General features: G+C 45.7%; 1 non-coding gene and 1 pseudogene across 1 annotated transcript; both read left to right on the forward strand.

Annotated features, from left to right (window-relative positions):
• Positions 1-5,181: 5,181 nt before the first annotated feature.
• On the forward strand, positions 5,182-5,337 carry LOC117276513 (5.8S ribosomal RNA). Its single transcript, XR_011410771.1, has one exon. It is a non-coding gene; the product is annotated as a 5.8S ribosomal RNA (ribosomal RNA).
• A 229-nt stretch (positions 5,338-5,566) lies between these two features.
• LOC117276514 (28S ribosomal RNA) lies at positions 5,567-10,999 on the forward strand (annotated as a pseudogene).
• The last annotated feature ends 3,414 nt before the right edge of the window (positions 11,000-14,413 follow it).

A 14,413-nucleotide genomic window follows, 5' to 3' on the forward strand; every position in this document is an offset into this window, starting at 1 on the left:
AAGTTTGGCTAGTGTCCATTTTATAAGGGAAACTCATCCGAAAATCTCCGTCGGAATCCACGATGAGTTAGACACCCCATAAACCCTTACATTCGAGGACGAATGTTCCTAAGGGGAGAGGATGTTACAACCCAAATTCGCATATCATAGATCACGCCGTAAGTTAGTCAACGTAAATCCAAGAAGAGATTATCTTTGAGACGATAATAAGTTAATCCTATTGGTCTTACACGATACAAGGGTGTATAAGACTGGTTAACAAGTATTTGACGTTAAACGAATCGAGGATGTTGTAACCTGTATTTTCGGGTAACACTAGAGGTGATTAATTGTCCCAAGAGGTCTTGTTTTAATGTATTTGAATCATATAATATCCGTATCATAAGTATTGAAGTCAAGCGAGTTATGAAACAAAAGTCGATAAAAGTTGTCGCAACTTAGGTTTATAATTTTACTTAAACATTAGGTCAAATGTTACTGCATTTTTCTCCCAATGTGCTTGGAATTATGGGGCGATCTACCTATCAAATTGAAGATCTATGAGTCTAGTTTCCAACTCATTAAACCGTTCGTCGATACGATCTCGGAATAGAGAGATATTCGCATTTTTGCGAGAGTGCGCTAAGCTGCTCTCTATGGGGCCCACAAAGGCGGTTTAAGACATTTGGACATATATAAGATACCTCAACCCCGTTTTAAGTCATTATTTTTCAGTATATTCAGACCTTATAACCCTAAAAACATTCTCTCAAGGTTCTCTCATGATCCAAGACCCAAATAAAGGGCAAACAACACAAATCAAATGTCGGGAATCCCGTGGTGCTAGTAAGTTTCTTGTTCTTCTTGTTGTTGCTGATTTTTGTGTTGTTCCAGCTCGTGTGGGAGGTTGTTTTAAGTGCTTTATGTTCTGTAAATACACCTTCAAGTTTTTAATATCAACCCTAGGTGATTTCAAGTCTTCTAAAGTAATTCTAGTGCCGAAAAACCCGAATTAATTGCTAGTTTCGCTTCCTTGTTCTTGTGGCAGAATTGAAGGGATATTTCGTGGAAAATAAAGGTCAAATTGGAGTTGTTCTTTCTGTTTAAAGGTAAGGAGCCTCTTACTCTATATATATTTAAGATTATCCAAGTTGTGGCTAAGTCGTTGATGCTAGAACTTGTGAAATATATATCGAAAGGCTTGGTAGTAATGTTGTTAGTTGGTGGACTGTTTTGGAGGCTCAATATGATTATTAATGATGTTGTTTGGGCTGTTTGGTGGTTGTATTGACTTGTGTGAAGTCATATAAATAGGGGAGGTGCTGTCCGTTTCATCGTAAAATAGGTTGCGGTCGATACATAATAGTTACGACGCTTAAACGATAATGATAGTGTCATTTATCTTATTGTAGACTAAGGAGTCGTGACATTTGCATAGCTTGAGGTTGGGCAGTATATACAAGGTATGTGAGGCTATCCCCTTCATTATTTTGCACGACTCCGATTGTACATAATGTAATGAACGAGCTCCCAAAGATACTTTACTCTTAGAAGCTAGCAGTACTTACATTGCTGCCCTTCTTATGAAACGATTGATATTGATGTTACTTCTCTTATTCTTATATTATCAATGTTGTTGGTAGTTCCTGATTCTTATAAGATTCTTGATGAAGAGTTAATCCTAATAACGTGTACGAAGGATACCGACCTTACGTCACTCCGAAAGGTTCAAAATGTGATTCCAATGAGTCCAGCATGCATCATATATATGTATCTATTTTACTCTACCAAGCCGCGCTATAGTCGGCCGGGTATGGCACCTATTGTGCAACCACTGATCAGTTGGGTTTTACCGAGCTCCACATGGCCGGGTACGATTCTACCGAGCCCTATGATGGCCGGGTACGTTTTACCGAGCCTATTATGGTCGGGTACGATATGATGATGATGATGCCCACAAAGGCGTATGTTTTAAAAGTTTATGTATATATATATGTATGTATCATGTATTTCATGTCAGTAGCCCTCAGAGGTACCCAGATGTCACAGGTTGTATATTCCCTATCACTGTTTACATTATTGTTCTTACTTATGCTTTCCTGCCTTACATACTCAGTACTTTATTCGTACTGACGTCCTTTTTATTTGTGGATGCTGTATGTCGTGCTGCAGGTCCTGATAGACGGGCAGACACAGCTCCCCCATCACAGTAGGCTATCCGGTTCAGCGGTTATTGGCAAGATCCCTTCTCCGGACTTGCCGTGGTCTTGGTATGCATTTTTGTTATAGACATTATGGGTATGTCGGGGCACTGTTCCGGCAATGTTGTAGCACTTATGTTCTTTTAGAGGCTCATAGACAGGTGTCGACTCATGTATGGTTTGGAATGCCTTGTCGGCTGATTTTTATTGTATAGTCTTTCATGGCACCATGGTGGCTCGTACCTTATATATAGTTTCTTGACAGTCTTGTCGTCCCATGTTACGTATGTTCATGACATTATCTTTCATTGTTGGATGTTCATGATCCATATCTACCATTTATATTGGTCTTGTCGGCCCTTAAAGATAATAAGGAAGGTTAGATAAAATGTACGTTGCTGCTCGGCAAGTATGGCCCGAGTTCTAGTCATGACCTTCCAGTTGGGTCGTGACAGCGTGTTGGGGTTGTTGTCGGCATGTATCGGCGAGAAAAATGTACGTGCGGCATATGAGTGGTTTTCGGTTTATATGGCTAGGTTAGATCTCTGCTTGTGCAGCGATGTCCTAGACCGCATGCGATCTCAGTCATGGCATAAGCGCAAATAAGGATTGTTTGGCATCGGTTTTCTGTGTTGCAAACCAATGCCCAAGCATTATCAAGCACAATCGGTTAACTTTCGCCCCTCGCGTTCGACGCGCGGGGTGAACCAAAAGCTGCAGTTGTGTCCCACGTCATCCTCGCTTCTTCATGCGATGTCTAGGTCCATGACTAGTATGCTCATACTCTCGGATTCGGTAAACGTAATGGGCATGGGGTCTTCATTGGCTCATATCTTCCCAAAGAATGCTCCTTACGAATGACGGTTGTGCTCGTCTTAGACTTAGCCATGCCCTTTGGGCCAGCAATGCTCATGCGGCATAGACGTCAATGAGGAATGCTACCTGGTTGATCCTGCCAGTAGTCATATGCTTGTCTCAAAGATTACGCCATGCATATGTAAGTATGAACAAATTTAGACTGTGAAAATGCGAATGGCTCATTAAATCAGTTATAGTTTGTTTGATGGTATCTACTACTCGGATAACCATAGTAATTCTAGAGCTAATACATGCAACAACCCCTAACTTCTGGAAGGAATTCATTTATTAGATAAAAGGTCGACGCGGGCTCTGCCCGTTGCTGCAATGATTCATGATAACTCGATAGATCGCACGGCCATCGTGCCGGCGACGCATCATTCAAATTTCTGCCATATCAACTTTCAATGGTAAGATAGTGGCCTACTATGGTGGTGACGGGTGACAGAGAATTAGGGTTCAATTCCGGAGAGGGAGCCTGAGAAACGGCTACCACATCCAAGGAAGGCAGCAGACGCGCAAATTACCCAATCCTGACACGGGGAGGTAGTGACAATAAATAACAATATCGGGCTCTATGAGTCTGGTAATTGGAATAACTACAATCTAAATCCCTTAAGGAGGATCCATTGGAGGGCAAGTCTGGTGCCAGCAGCCATGGTAATTCCAGCTCAAATAGCGTATATTTAAGTTGTTGCAGTTAAAAAACTCGTAGTTGGACTTTGGGATGGGCCGGTCGGTCCGCCTTAGGTGTGCACCGGTCGTCTCGTCCCTTCTGCCGGCGATGCGCTCCTGGCCTTAATTGCCGGGTCATGCCTCCGGCACTGTTACTTGGCCATTACGAGTTTAGAGTATTTGAGTGCTCAAACCAATCCTACACTCTGTATACATTAGCATGGGATAACATTATTGTATTTCGGTCCTATTACGTTGGCCTTCGGGATCAGAGTAATGATTAACAGGGACAGTCGGGTGCATTCGTATTTCATAGTGAGAGGTGAAATTCTTGGATTTATGAAGGACGAACAGCTGCAAAAGCATTTGCCAAGGATGTTTTCATTAATCATGAACGAAAGTTGGGGGCTCGAAGATGATCAGATACCGTCCTAGCCTCAACCATAAACGATGCCGACCAGGGATTCGCGGATGTTGATTTTAGGACTCCGCCTACACCTTATAAGAAATCAATGTTTTTGGGTTCCGGGGGTAGTTTGGTCGCAAGGCTGAAACTTATAGGAATTGATGGAAGGGCACCACCATGAGTGGAGCCTGCGGCTTAATTTGACTCAACACGGGGAAACATACCAGGTCGAGACATAGTAAGGATTGACAAACTGAGAGTTCTTTCTGGATTCTATGGGTAGTGGTGCATGGCCGTTCTTAGCTGGTGGAGCGATTTGTCTTGTTAATTCCATTAACGAATGAGACCTCAGCCTGCTATCTAGCTATGCGGAGGTATCCCTTTGCGGCCAGCTTCTTAGAGGGACTACGGCCTTTAAGGCCGCGAAGTTTGAGGCAATAATAGGTTTGTGATGCCCTTAGATGTTCTGGGCCGCATGCGCGCTACACTGATGTATTCAACGAGTTTATAGCCTTGGCCGACAAGCCCGGGTAATCTTTGAAATTTCATCATGATGGGGATAGATCATTGCAATTGTTGGTCTTCAACGAGGAATTCCTAGTAAGCGCGAGTCATCAGCTCGCGTTGACTACGTCCCTGCCCTTTGTACACACCGTCCATCGCTCCTACCAATTGAATGATCCAGTGAAATGTTCGGATCATGGCAACGTGGACGGTTCGCTGCCCACGACGTCGCGAGAAGTCCATTGAACCTTTTCATTTAGTGGAAGGAGAAGCCGTAACAAGGTTTACGTAGGTGAACCTGCGGAAGGATCATTGTCGAAACCTGCAAAGCAGAAGGACCTGCGAACTTGTTTAAGAACTGGGGAGCGGTGCGGCCAGGGTGCTTCGTCCTCTATCCGTGTGGCTCCCTCCTATCCCCAGCGCGCTCGCTTGTGTGCATGATGGGTGATTAATGAACCCCAGTGCAGAATGTGCCAAGGAATACTAAATTGAAAGCCCGCCTCTCACGCCTCGTTCGCGGTGCGCGCGGGGGACTTGTGCTTCTTTTGAAACACAAACGACTGTCGACAACGGATATCTCAACTCTCGCATCTATGAAGAACGTAGCGAAATGCGATACTTAGTGTGAATAGCAAAATCCCATGAACCATCGTGTTTTTGAACACGAGTTGCTCCAGAAGCCATTAGGCCGAGGGCACGTCTGCCTGGGCATCACGCATCGTGTTGCCCCCACACGCCGAGCCTTGAAACATGGTCATGGTGGTGTCGTGGGATGGATACTGGCCTCACATGCTCCCTGAGCGCGCGGTTGTCCTATATGCGAGTCCACAACGATGGACGTCACGGCAAGTGGTGGTTGAAACTCAACTCTCGTAATGTCGCGTCTCCAACCCGTAGCACGTTTGGGTTCCCCAACCCTTATTGCGCTTAGGAGTTCCGACTGCGACCCCAGGTCAGGCGGGACTACCCGGTGAGTTTAAGCATATCAATGAGTAGAGGAAAAGAAACTTACAAGGATTCCCCTAGTAACGGGGAGCGAACCGGGAACAACCCAGCCTTAGAATCGGGCGGCTCCGTCATCCGAATTATAGTCTAGAGAAGCGTCCTCAGTGGAAGACCGGGACCAAGTCCCCTGGAAGGGGGCGCCAGAGAGGGTGAGAGCCCCGTTATGCCCGGAACCTTTCGCACCATGAGGCACTGTCTACGAGTCGGGTTGTTTAGGAATGCAACCCAAATCGGGCGGTGAATTCCGTCCAAGGCTAAATACGGGCAAGAGAATGATAGCGAACAATTACCGTAAGGGAAAGATGAAAAGGACTTTGAAAAGATAGTCAAAGAGTGCTTGAAATTGTCGGGAGGGAAGAGGATGGGGGTCGGCGATGCGTGTCTCGGTCTGATGTGGAACGGTGATGAGCCGGTCCGCCAATCAACTCGGGGAGTGGACCATGGCCCAGGCTTTCGATACGCTCGTGGAATGCCGTCTCCTTGATTATGGTAGGCAGCACGCGCCTACGGCATTCTTCGGCATCTGCGCGCTCCGGACGCTGGCCTATGGGCTCCTTGAAACACGGACCAAGGATTCTGACATGTGTGCGGGTCAACGGGCGAGTAAACCCGTAAGGCGTAAGGAAGCTGATTGGTGAGATCCCCCTGAGGGGTGCATACCTGTCGGGACCAGAAAGATGGTGAACTATGCCTTAGCGGGGCGAAGACAGAGGAAACTCTGGTGGAGGCCCGCAACGATATTGACGTGCAAATTATTCCTTCCATTATGCAGTTTCTATCTGCACCTGAATCTAATAATGCTAATTTATTTATCGTAATGTCTTTTACCTTTAAGGTAATAGGAATATGATAACTATGGGTTCTTACTTTAGTAATATTTGCCACAGTTGTACCACTAATTGATTCTTCAGTATTTTTTGAATTATCATCTTCTGTGAAGTATTCACCAATTGTTTCTTTCTTATTGGCTGCTTGTAATACTTCTTTAGTAATATTTTCCATTTTTATTTTGTCAAGTCTAAGCTTAACCAATTTTATTTCATCTTTTACAAATTTTAATTATGTTTGCAGATGTTGAATAGTGGATTTATCATCTTTGATTGAAAATCTATTCATAACCTCTTTCATATTAAAGGGTTATATTTTATGATGATTTCTTTTATGATTAATGATGATATTTTTTTAAATCTTTTAAATATTTTATTTTAATATCTTCTTAAAACCGAAGTCTTGACAGAAGCTTCCTAATTATGTTTTGGATTGGAGTCTGTCTTTTTTATAAGACTTTTATGCTTTAGGTCTGTACATAAGTCAAGATATGTTACGTTAATAAAACTTATTAAATCTCCATAAGTAAGATTGTTATAAGGTATTTGTCAGTTAAATCTATCTTTGATTTTAGTTCTTACCTTTTCGGCAAATAGTCTTGGTAAATCACTGATAAATCTTTCTTTCCAGAAAGCACTACCGCAGTCCTCTCTAATCATTACTTTTTCTATAAAAATATCTTTATACCATCTAAATTCTGTTAATTTTGGACAGTTAAGATTGTTAAGAAGTTCTAAACTCCTGTCTTGGAAAAGTTTTGGTTCTCCAATGAAGTGTTTAGCAATATAGTAGATTAAAGTTGCAGAAGCATCTTCTCTAACTTTTTGTTCTGCAAATTGCATCCCTAATTCAGTTTTTATTACGGTTGCAATGGTAGTTGCTCCTAAAATTTAATTTCTATTTTCTTCTGATCGATAATTATCCCACCAATTTTTTAACATTCCAGTAAATCCTGAAATTATTAATGTTGCGGCATATTTATCCGAAGCTTTTTTTCATTTTATAGGTAGTTACTGCAATACCAACTTCATGTAATTTTTTATAGATTTGGATTTTTCCAAATCCATCTATATTCCATTCAGTGATACCGGTTCCTTCATGACTAGAACTAGTTAAATAGATATCTTATTCAAATTGAACATCTGGGAAAGATGCTCTTCCATAGTAATTCTTTTTATTAGAATGTCTTGGATCATTAGTAATTCTATTGATTTCAGAATCAATGGATTTTATTGTGGAGACTGTTTCTATTTTACTAATAGCTTCAAAAGTTTCTTTGGAATTTTGTAATAATTTTTTGAGTTTTTCCTTTTTTCCACGGTAATCTTCTTTTGTTCTTAAAACAGTGTATTCTTTTTCAATAGAACTTAATTTTTTTATTAAATTATGAAGTTCTATTGTTTTTGTATTTTTACTAGTACTAGCCTGATTAAAAGTTGTCTCTAGTTTAGAGATTGTTACCTTTGTTTTAAGTCTTTCTTCGATTTGTTCCAGAAGTTTATCTGAAAAATCAAATTTTTCTTCTAATTCGGAAAACTTTTCTTTAGAAAATTCTGGAAGTTTTATTAATGGATGTGCTTCAACTTTAGAGGTTGTATGGATCTTGTAGGGATTTCTAATTTATTATTATATTTTAATTGGTTTGAAACAACATGTAATAAATTGTTTGTGTAATTATTTTGTACAATAATTTTATTAATATCTTTGTTAGTTGGTCCACTGTGAACACTTTATCTTTTAAAAGGAGAAGTTTTGATTACTTCACTTTGAACTGGTATTAGAGTTTCTTCTAAGGGTGGATTAATGGATTCTATTATACCTTTGTTTTTGGTATACCATTTATTAACTATCATTTGTAGAGATTCCTTTTGATTTGGAATCTGTCTTGTTATTTCAAACCATTTAAAGAATTCAATATTACACTTGATTCTTTTTAAGTCTTTTATCCATTTATCTTTAAAAGATAATCATTGCTGATTGGTGGGATCCCCCCGGGGGTGCACCACTGAACGACCTTGATCTTCTGTGAAGGTTTCGAGTGTGAGCATACCTATCGGGACCCGAAAGATGGTGAACTATGCCTGAGCGGGGCGAAGCCAGATGAATCTCTGGTGGAGGCCCGCGGTGATACTGATGTTCAAATCGTTCGTGTGACTTGGGTATAGGGGCAAAAGACTAATCGAACCATCTAGTCACTGGTTCCCTCCGAAGTTTCCCTCAGGATAATTGGAGCTCACGTGCGAGTTCTATCGGGTAAAGGTAATGATTAGAGGCATCGGGGGCGCAACGCCCTCGACCTATTCTCAAAATTTAAATAGGTAGGACGGTTTGACTGCTTTGTTAAGCCGCACCAAAGAATCAAGAGCTCCAAGTGGGCCATTTTTGGTAAGCAGAACTGGCAATGCAGGATGAACTGGAAGCCGGGTTACGGTGCCAAACTGCGCGCTAACCTAGATCCCACAAAGGGTGTTGGTCGAATAGGACTGTAGGACGGTGGTCATGGAAGTCAAAATCTGCTAAGGAGTGTGTAATAACTCACATGCCGAATTAACTAGCCCCAAAAATGGATGGCGCTTAAGTGCGCAACCTACACTCGGCCGTCGGGGCAAGTGCCAGGCCCCAATGAGTAGGAGTGCGCGACGGTCGCTGCAAAACCTTAGGCGCGAGCCAGGGCGGAGCGGCCGTCGGTGCAGATCTTGGTGGTAGTAGCAAATATTCAAATTAGAACTTTGAAGCCCGAAGAAGCGAAAGGTTCCATGTGAACGACACTTGCACATGGTTTAGTCGATCCTAAGGGTCGGGGGAACCCCGACAGATAGCGCGTTTCCTGCGTACTCCGAAAGGGAATCGGGTTAAAATTCCTGAACTGGGACGTGGCGGTTGACGGCAACGTTAGGAAGTCCGGAGACGTCGGTTGGGTCCTTGGGAAGGGTTATCTTTTCTATTTAATAGCCTGCCCACCCTGGAAACGACTCAGTTGGAGGTAGGGTCCTGTAGCTAGAAAAGCACCACACGTCGCGTGGTGTCCGGTGCGCCCCCGGTGGCCCTTGAAAATCCGAAGGACCGAGTGCCGTCCATGCCCGGTTGTACTCATAACCGCATAAGGTCTCCAAGGTGAAGAGCCTATGGTAGATGGAATAATGTAAGCAAGGGAAGTCAACAAAATGGATCCGTAACTTCGGGAAAAGGATTAGCTCTGAGGGATGGGCACGGGGGTCCTAGTCCCGAACCCGTCGGCTGTCGGTGGACTGCTCGAGCTGCTCCCGCGGCGAGAGGAGGTCGTTGCGTGCCGGCCGGGGGACGGATTGGGAATGGTTCCTTTGGGGGCCTTCCCCGGGCGTCAAACAGCCAACTCAGAACTAGTATGGACAGGGGGATCCGACTATTTAATTAAAACAAAGCATTGCGATGGTCCCTGTGGATGTTTACACAATGTGATTTTTGCCCAGTGCTCTGAATGTCAAAGTGAAGAAATTCAACCAAGCGCGGGTAAACGGCGGGAGTAACTATGACTCTCTTAAGGTATCCAAATGCCTCGTCATCTAATTAGTGACACGCATGAATGGATTAATGAGATTCCCACTGTCCTTGTCTACTATCCACCTGAACCACATCCAAGGGAATGGGCTTGGCAGAATCAGTGGGGAAAGAAGACCCTGTTGAGCTTGACTCTAGTCCGACTTTGTGAAATGACTTGAGAGGTGTAGTAAAAGTGGGAGCCGAAAGGCGAAAGTGAAATACCACTACTTTTAATGTTATTTTAATTATTCCGTGAATCAGAAGCGTGGCATTGCCCCTCTTTTTGGACCCAAGGCTTGCTTGCAGGCCGATCCGGGCAGAAGACATTGTCAGGTGGGGAGTTTGGCTGGGGCAGCACATCTATTAAAAGATCACGCAGGTGTCCTAAGATGAGCTCAACGAGAATAGAAATCTCATGTGGAACAGAAAGGTAAAAGCTCATTTGATTCCTATTTCCAGTACGAATACGAACCGTGAAAGCGTGGCCTAATGATCCTTTAGACCTCTGGAATTCGAAGCTAGAGGCATCAGAATAGTTACCACAGGGATAACTAGCTTGTGGCAGCCAAGCGTTCATAGCGACATTGCTTTTTTATACTTCGATGACGGCTCTTCCTATAGGGAACGTGAGCTGGGTTTAGACCTTTGTGAGACCGGTTAGTTTTACCCTACTGATGACAGTGTCGCAATAGTAATTCAACCTAGTATGAGAGGAACCGTTGATTCGCACAATTGGTCATTGTGCTTGGTTGACTAGCCAGTGACGTGAAGCTACCGTGCGCTGTATTATGAAAGAACACTTCTAAGTCAGAATCCGGGCTAGAAGCGACGCGTGCGCCCGTCGTCCGCTTGCCGACCCACAGTTGGGGCCTTTGGCCCCCAATGGCACGTGTCGTTGGCTAAGTCATTGTGGTGGAAGAGCCGCGGTGGCCGCCTTGAAGTACAATTTCCATCGAGTGGCGGGTAGAATCCTTTGCGGATGGCTTAAATATGCGATAGGACATGGTAGGGCATGGTCGTACGTGGCAATGGCCTGACGTCGGACGTGGCATGACATGGCCATGGCAGGACACAGGACATGGCAGGGCGTGGCCATGGAACGGCATGGGACATGGCAGGACATGGCCATGGAAGGACGTAGGACATGGGAGGGCATGGCCATGGCACAGCGTAGGACGTGGCAGGACATGGCCATGACAGGACGCAGGACATGGCAGGTCGCAGGACATGGCAATGCGTGGCCATGGTACAGCGTCGGACGTGGCACGACATAGCCATGGCATGATGCAGGATACGATGGGATATGGCAGGGCGTGGTCGTACGTGGCCATGGCCTAACGTCGGACGTGGCAGGTCATGGTCATGGAAGGATGCAGGACATGGCCATGGCAGGATGCATTACATGGCAGGGTGTGGCCATGGCACGGCGTCGGACGTGGCAGGACATGGCCATGGCAGGACGCAGGACATGGCAGGACGCAGGATATGGCAGGATGCAGGACATAGCAGGGCGTGGCCATGGCACGACATCGGATGTGGCAGGACATGGCCATGGCAGGACACAGGAGATGGCAGGACGCAGGATATGGAAGGACGCAGGACATGGCACGGCATTGGACGTGGCAGGACATGGCCATGGCATGATGCATGACATGATGAGATATGGTAGGGCATGGTCGTACGTGGCCATGGCCCGACGTCGGACATAGAAGGACGTAGCCATGGCAGGACACAGGACATGGCAGGGCGTGGCCATGGCATGACGCAAGACATGACGGAACATGGCAGGGCGTGGTAGTGCGTGGCCATGGCCCGACGTCGGATGTGGCAGGACATGGCCATGGAAGGACGCAGGACATGGAAGGGCATGGCACGATGTTGGATGTAGCAGGACCTAGCCATGGCATGATGCAGGACATAGTAGGACGCAGGACATGGCACGACGTTGGACGTGGCAGGACATGACCATGGCACGATGCAGGATATGACGGGACATGGCAGGGTATGGTCGTACGTGGCCATGGCCCGACGTCGGACGTGGCATGATATGGCCACAGCAGGACGCAAGACATGGCATGATGCAGGACATGGCAGGACGCATGACATGGCAGAGCGTGGCCATGGCACGGCATCAGACATGGCAGGGCATGGCCATCGCATGACGTAGGACATGACGGGACATGGCAGGGCGTGGCCATGGCATGGCGTGGGACGTGGCAGGACATGGCCATGGCACGACGCAAGACATGGAACGACATGACAGGACATGGAAGGGCGTGGCCATAGCACGACGTCGCACCATGTCTAGTGCTAGCCAATATTTAAAAAGATGTCAAGCGCAATGATGTTGGTGGTTGGTGGTCGTGGGTGGCAGTGGTAGAAAATTGCGGTGGTTTAAGCGGTAGTGACCGGCGACGGTTGGTGCGACGCTTGGTGGTTGGCGATGGTGGTTTGATATCGGAATCACTTATGGTGGTTGTCACAATGAAGGGGCGTCATGGTTATTGGTGGTTGGTCATCTATATGTTTTTATAATAATATTATGTATTTTACCTATTTTTTACATATTTATTATTAAATTTAATGCATTTTTTGTAATTTGAAATAGTTTTTATGGTACTCTTTTTATAAAATATTTATTATTTTATGTGTTATATTATTACTAGATGTATTGGAAATTTTCTCCATTGTTTTTTCCATATTTATAATAATGTTCTTAAATTTTGTAATTTATTAGGTATTTTTTTAATTTATAATAAATATTTATAATAAAAAATATTATTATTTGTAAAAAATATCATTTACAATGTTTAAAAGTCATTTGTGAATGTATTAGCTAAGTTGTACTTTGGTTGTTTTTTCGCAAAGCATGTCAGCAAGTACTCGTGTGTGCTCGTAGTACATCTGGTGTTGGGCATCGCTCGTGGCAGCTGATGGATTTTGGCAACGGTACGGAGAGGCCTCGTGCAAGTAGCACCGCAAGGTGTTGTGCGCATGGGGCTAAACACAGTACATTCTGATTGCCATCGGTTATTGTAGGCAACATCGGGAGGCGACATCACTTCTGGCGGTGATGGCTTTTGGCAACGGAATGGCGAGGCCTCGTGCAAGTAGCGCCGCAAGGTGCCGTGCGCATAGGGCTAAGCTAAGTACGTGCTGATTTCCATCGGTTGTTGTGAGTTGTGGATGGCATCGCTCGTGGAGGGTGATAGCCTTTGGAAACTAAATGGCGAGTCCTCATGCAAGTAGCGCCGCAAGGTGCCATGCGCATGGGGCTATGCTATGTACGTGCCGATTGCCATCGGTTGTTGCGGGCAACAACGGGAGGCGATATCGCTTGTGGCGGCTGATGGCTTTTGGTAACGGAACGACAAGGCCTCGTGCAAGTAGCACCGCAAGGTGTCGTGCGCATGGGGCTAAATGCAGTACGTTCCGATTGCCATCGATTATTGTGGGAAACATCGGCAGGCGACATCGCTCGTGGCGGCTGATGGCTTTTGCCAACGGAACAGCAAGGCCTCATGCAAGTAGTGGCGTAAGGTGCCATGCGCATGGGGATAAGCTAAGTACGTGCCGATTGCCATCAGTTGTTGTGAGTTGTGCCTGGCATCGCTTGTGGCGGGTGATGGCTTTTGGAAATGGAACGACAAGGCCTCGTGCAAGTAGCGCCGCAAGGTGCCGTGCGCATAGGGCTAAGCTAAGTACGTGCTGATTGCCATTGGTTGTTGTGAGTTGTGGCTGGCATCACTCGTGGAGGGTGATGGCCTTTGGCAACTAAATGGGGAGTCCTCGTGCAAGTAGCGCCGCAAGGTGCCGTGCGCATGGGGCTAAGCTATGTACGTGCCGATTGCCATCGGTTATTGTGGGAAACATCGGGAGGCGACATCGCTCGTGGCGGCTGATGGCTTTTGCCAACGGAACAACAAGGCCTCGTGCAAGTAGTGCCGCAAGGTGCCATGCGCATGGGGATAAGCTATGTACGTGCCGATTGCCATCAGTTGTCGTGAGTTGTGTCTGGCATCGCTTGTGGCGGCTGATGGCTTTTGGAAATGGAACGGCAAGGCCTCGTGCAAGTAGCGCCGCAAGGTGCCGTGCGCATACGGCTAAGCTAAGTACGTGCCGATTGCCATCAGTTCTTGTGGGCAACATCGGGAGGCAACATCGCTCGTGGCGGCTGATGGCTTTTGGCAACGGAAAGGCGAGGCCTCACGCAAGTAGCGCTGCAAAGTACCGTGCGCATGGGGCTAAACTCAGTACATTCCGATTGCCATCGGTTGTTGTGGGAAAAATTGGGAGGAGACCTCGCTCGTGGCGGCTGATGGTTTTTGGAAAAGGAATTGTGAGGCATCGTACAAGTAGCGCTGCAAAGTGTCGTGCACATGGGGCTAAGCTAAGTAGGTGCAGATTGCCAGCGGTTCTTGTGAGTTGTGTCTGGCAT

This window comes from Nicotiana tomentosiformis, chromosome 8 (genome assembly GCF_000390325.3).
Source record: "Nicotiana tomentosiformis chromosome 8, ASM39032v3, whole genome shotgun sequence".
Taxonomy (NCBI): Eukaryota; Viridiplantae; Streptophyta; class Magnoliopsida; order Solanales; family Solanaceae; genus Nicotiana; species Nicotiana tomentosiformis.